Here is a 6,087-nt window from a genome sequence, read left to right on the forward strand (position 1 = left end):
ATGGATATTTCACCCAAAATTGTCACACACATCTAATCAAATAATATTCATTATAAAAGAAAATACAAAATAAGCAGATTCATTCATCGGCATCACAATCCAATTCCATGTGTTCAATACAAAGGCAGGTTTTCTCATTGTTTTGTAGACTATCCATTGGTGCAAAGAAACACTAACCACAATAGACATAAGGAAAGGCTAATACAATGGAGGAGCACAACTGATATGAATGTATAGACTTCAATCCACACCAAAGCAAAACTATAAATGGAAGTTGCCAATGATGCGGACTTAGGAGTAACCCAAAGTTACTTGCAAACAATGCAGTTGGGTTACTTGTATCTCTGCATGTCCGCAATATTGCAAAAACTAAAATAAAAAAGTATACAGTCCATTGCGTACATGTTTCCATATATTGTACATGGTAGGACACTGATGGGGTGATTTAGAATTGTGCGCAGTATACTGATTGCTGGAAACAGTTGCACACATTTTTCTACTGATGAAAACAATGTATTATATTCTGTGAACGTGTAACAGTATTGCTTCCGTCCCGCTCCTCACCTCGAACCAGGGACCTCTGCACACATCGTCAACAGTCACCCTCGAAGCACCGTTACCCATCGCTCCACAAAAGCCACGGCTCTTATAGAGCAGGGGGAACAACTACTTCAAGGTCTCAGAGCGAGTGACATCACCGATTGAAAATGCTATTATTGCGCACCCCGCTAACTAGCTAGCCATTTCACACCAGTTAAAAACGGAACACTTAACAGTAATTTTTGTATTCATGGACGGCATTTCTATTTAATTCAAAAGGTGTTCTAGGATTTGCAAGTCAGGTTCTAAGGCCAGAAAATGATCAGAAGTTCTGTAAATATATTTGAGCATTGCGGTTCTGCTATAGATTCGAACACAGATCCAAAAATTGCTAGTACGCGATTGAGAAAAAATATAATCTTGGTTATCCCAGAAATAAGTCTTGCATAATTGGTCAGATGATGTTTGCATCGTCTGTCCACTAGAGACTAGCCATTATTCTACCTCAAACATCTTATTTTTCTTCTGTATAATGGCGTTCACACATTTTGTTTGTAAAAAAAATAAAAAGGGGAAAGGAGGGGAATGCACGACCAACTAACCCTACACCTACAGTGCCTTCGGAAAATATTCAGACCTTGACTTTGCACATTTCGTGACTTTATAGCCTTATTTTAAAATTGAGTCAATTGTTATTCTTTTCCTATTCAATAATGTCAAAGCAAAAACCGGTTTAGAAATTGTTGCTAATTTATCAAAATAAAAAAAACACTGAAATGTTACTTTCACATAAGTATTCATACCCTTTATTCAGTACTTTGTTGAAGCATCTTTGTCAGCATCGAGTCTTCTTGGGTATGACGCTACAAGCTTGGCACACCTGTATTTGGGGAGTTTCTCCCATTCTTCTCTGCAGCTTTGCTGCACAGCTATTTTAGGTCTCTCCAGGGATGTTCGATCCGGTTCCAGTCTGTTCCAGTTCCGGTCCAGGCTCTGGCTGGGCCACTCAAGGACGTTCAGAGACCTGTCCCGAAGCCACTCCTGCGCTGTCTTGGCTGTTGTGCGCTTAGGGTCGTTGTCTTGTTGGAAGGTGAACCGTCGCCCCAGTGTGTGGTCCTGAGCGCTCTGGAGCAGGTTTTCAGCAAGAATCTCTGTACTTTGCTCTGTTCCCCTTTCCCTTTATCCTGACTAGTCTCCCAGTCCCTGCCGCTAAAAAACATCCCCACAGCAAGATGCTGCCACCACCAACATGTATCACCATAGGGATGGTGCTAGGTTTCCTCCAGACGTGACGCTGGCATTCAAGCCAAAGAATTCAACCCTGATTTCATCAGACCATAGAATCTTGCTTCTCATGGTCTGAGATTCTTTAGGTGCCTTTTGGCAAACTCCAAGCGGGCTGTTGGTAAAGTGAGGGTATAGCTTTAAAACACTCAAGTGCATTATGGGTAACGTAGTAAGTTAACTTTCGTTTTCGATGCAATTGTTGTGGTTTGCTCCGTTAGCTCGCCATTTTATTTTGTAATTCAAACTACATCACATGATGTGCAAGTTTAATAAATGTCAACTACTTCAGTGGAATTCCAGACCAACACCTCATTAGCATAAGATCCTGAAATGTGGGAACTACCCCAGAGCATCGTACATTTCTCAGGACCTGGAGCTAGCAAATGAACATTACCCTGAGCCATCCCGACTACGGTCTGGAGGCAACGTAAGAAAGGTAACAGGGCTGTCATGTGCCTTTTACTGAGGAGTGGCTTCCTTCTGGCCACTCTACCATAAAGGCTTGATTGGTGGAGTGCTGCAGAAACGGTTGTCTTTCTGCAAAGTTCTCCCATCTCCACAGAGGATCTCTAGAGCTCTGTCAGAGTGACCATCAAGTTCTTGGCCACCTCCCTGACCAAGGCCCTTCTCCCCCAATTGCTCAGTTTAGCCAGGCGGCCAGCTCTAGGAAGAGTCTTGGTGGTTCCAAACTTCTTCCATTTAAGAATGATGGAGGCCACGGTGTTCTTGGGGACCTTTAATGCTGCAGACTTTCTTTGGTACTCTTCTTTAGATCTGTGCCTCGACACAATCCTGTCTCGTTGCCAAACGGACAATTCCTTCGATCTCATGGCTTGGTTTTTGCTCTGACATGCATTGTCAACTATGGGACCTTATATAGACAGGTGTGTTTCTTTCCAAATCATATCCAATCAATTGAATTTACCACAGGTGGACTCCAATCAAGTTCTAGAAACATCTCAAGGATGATCAATGGAAACAAGATACACCTGAGCTCAATTTCAAGTCTCAGAGCAAAGGGTCTGAATACTTACATAAATAAAGTATTTCTGTTCGAATTTTTTTATACATTTGCAAACATTTCTACAAACCTGTTTTCGCTTTGTCATTATGGGGTATTGTGTGTAGATTGCTGACGATTTTTTAAATGTATTTAATCCATTTTAGAATAAGGCTGTAACGTAAGAAAATGTGGACAAGTCAAAGGGTTTGAATACTTTCGGAAGGCACGGTTTCCTAAGAAAATGTACTCACCACCCCATTCCACTACTTTGACCCTAACTGATCCTACACCAAGCCTACGGCCTGGGAGGATGGGACTCTTTTGTTCAACACACCTTGTAACTCTTCTGCAGGAAAACCTCATACACCCAAGTACTTCTCTGCAGCTTCCCCCACATCTATTTTCTGTGATTTAAGTTCCATTTCTGCGGTACAGTTGATAACCATTGCAATGAATGCTAAGAAGCCAACATTACTGAAGCACAAATTCATATCACTGTATTGGCTAAGGCCAATTACTCACCCATGACCCATTATCCTCTACTCTCTTCACTGACTCAGCATACCACACCTTCTGTTCTACTGATCCTGGCAACCTCAACCTGTCTCTCTCGCACCGGGCACTTCTGATAACCCCATCAACATGGGCAACCCCACAATTGACGTTTTTTTCCGCCGATACTACACATTCCTTTGGTCCATGCCCTCCTGCACACTTCTCACATCTCGGAATCTCCCTCTTACACACTGCTGCAACATCACCATAATGAGGAGCACCCAGACGCTGCATTTGACGCATTTATGAAATTGCTTATCCCAGTTACTAATTAGCATGTACCCATTAAGAAAATGAGAAAAAACTATTAAATCCCTGTAGTTTGATGAGGAATTTAAAAATTGTATGGTTGAGAGGGATGAGGCAAAATTAATGGTAAAAAAGTCTGGCAGTCACAACCGACTGGCAAACGTACTACAAATTGAGAAATCATGCGACTAAACCGAATAAAAAGAAGAACTACACTATGAAACAAAGATAAATTACATAAAAGAATGATAGTAAAAAGCTTTGGAGCACCTTAAATGACATTTTGGGCAAAAAGACTAACTCAGCTCATTCATTGAATCAGATGGCTCATTCATCACAAAACCCACTGATATTGCCAACTACTTTAAGGACTGTACTAGACCCCTTACTTTGAGTAAAGCCAGTGTGTCTATGTATGCATATGACTCAACACTATACACGTCAGCTACTACAGCAAGTGAAATCACTGCAACACTTAACAAAGAGCTGCAGTTAGTTTCAGAATGGGTGGCAAGGAATAAGTTAGTCCTACATATTTCAAAAACTAAATGCATTGTATTTGGGACAAATCATTCACTCAACCCTAAACCTCAACTAAATATTGTAATACATTATGTGGAAATTGAGCAAGTTCTGTCTTGTTCAAAACATGATGATACAACAGTAGCTAAGATGGGGAGAAGTCTGTCCATAATAAAGCGCTACTAGGCCTTTTCAACAAGGCAGGTCCTACAGGCCCTGGACTACTGTTCAGTCGTGTGGTCAGGTGCCACAAAGGGGGACCTCGGAAAATTACAATTGGCTCAGAACAGGGCAGCCCGACTGACTCTTAAATGTGCAAGGAGAACTAACATTGATAATATGCATGTAAATCTCTCATGGCTCAAAGTGGAGGAGAGATTGATCCCTCCTTGTTTTTGTAAGAAGTGTTGACGTGCTGAATGGACCTAGGTGTCATTTTAAACTACTAGCACACAGCTCGGACACCCATGCATACCCCAGAAGACATGCCACACTGTCTCTTCACAATCCACAAGTCAAGAACGGACTATGGGAGGAGCACAGTACTACATAGAACCATGGCTACATGTAACTCTATTCCACATCAGGTAACTGATGCAAGCAGTAGAAACAGATTTTAAAAAACAGATAAAAATACACCTTGTGGAACAGCGGGGACTGTGAAGAGACACACAGGCACAGACACACATACACATGATAAGACACTTACTCTACACACGTACACATGGATTTTGTGTTGTAGATATGTGATAGAGTAGTGGCCTGAGAGAACACACGTAATGTGCTGTGAAAAGTGTTATGAAATGTAATGTAAATTTAAATTGTCAGCCGCTAATGGGGATCCTTAATAAATACAAATAAGCTTTGCATCTGAAACACCTTAGTGGGTTCGGCACAAAAGCTCTCACGGGATAACTAACACATCCCAACATGACTTTACCAGGTAAAGAATCTGCTTCAAAAGGACAGACAATGTCTTCTCAGTTTTATCACGCTCGCCACCGGGTCTGCGTCGCACCAAATGGCAGATGTCAGACACAAGGAAGCTTCAATCAGTGGCTCCACCTCAACACCACCCCAGTAATCACTCCTTTCAAAGGCACCTTGCTCCAGAGAGCAAAGCAAGTCACAGGTCTTGTCCCTAGGCACGTGACGTGAAGTGACCGCTCCCTCTAGACGAGAGAAACCTACCTTCACCGATTTAACAGTACCCAACTTATTTTCTACCCAGCCTGAGACTACATATGGATCAGCCAAAAGGCTGGGATCCACTTTCTCCAAATATTCCACTCCCACTGGGCCTGAATCATCCTTTGCATGACCATCAGGGTGAGGCTCAGAGGTCTTCAACACACATGCCACCACAGGTAATTCATACTCACTCTCGTCAGGTTCAATTTCTTAGCCATCAGAGAAATCAGACTACAGTTTGTCCTTTGTGCCATTCTTCCTCAACACACATCTTCCCACTGCACTCGGCTCTTCTCCTTCGCTGTCCATAACCATGTCTATCTGTGCTGAACAAGCACTGATGGCCTTTCTCCAATAACCACCTTCTGTTCCTCACTCAATGTACTAGTCTCTGGCCTCTCCATGCTCCCAAAACATCCCACAGTCATCAGCCAGTTCTCATCCTCGTCATCCATTTTAGCAAACAATCATGTAACTGCAGCACTACTCTTCTTATTCTTCTTCTGTGTAGTTTAAATGGCATTTGGCAACCAACTTTACAGGTTAAAATGTTCTCCTTCATTGTTAAAATCATTTGCGCCTGAGTCAGACTGCCAGAGTGAAACAAAACATCCAATGATAACACCAAAATGATTAACAAGACAATTAGCAGTTGGTAATTAGTGCAGGCTATGGGATGTTTGAAAGGCAAATTGGCAATAGAAAGAAACATAAAAGCCACATAATTAAGTTAGCATACA

The sequence above is a fragment of the Salvelinus alpinus genome, chromosome 9 (assembly GCF_045679555.1).
Source record: "Salvelinus alpinus chromosome 9, SLU_Salpinus.1, whole genome shotgun sequence".
Classification (NCBI taxonomy): domain Eukaryota; kingdom Metazoa; phylum Chordata; class Actinopteri; order Salmoniformes; family Salmonidae; genus Salvelinus; species Salvelinus alpinus.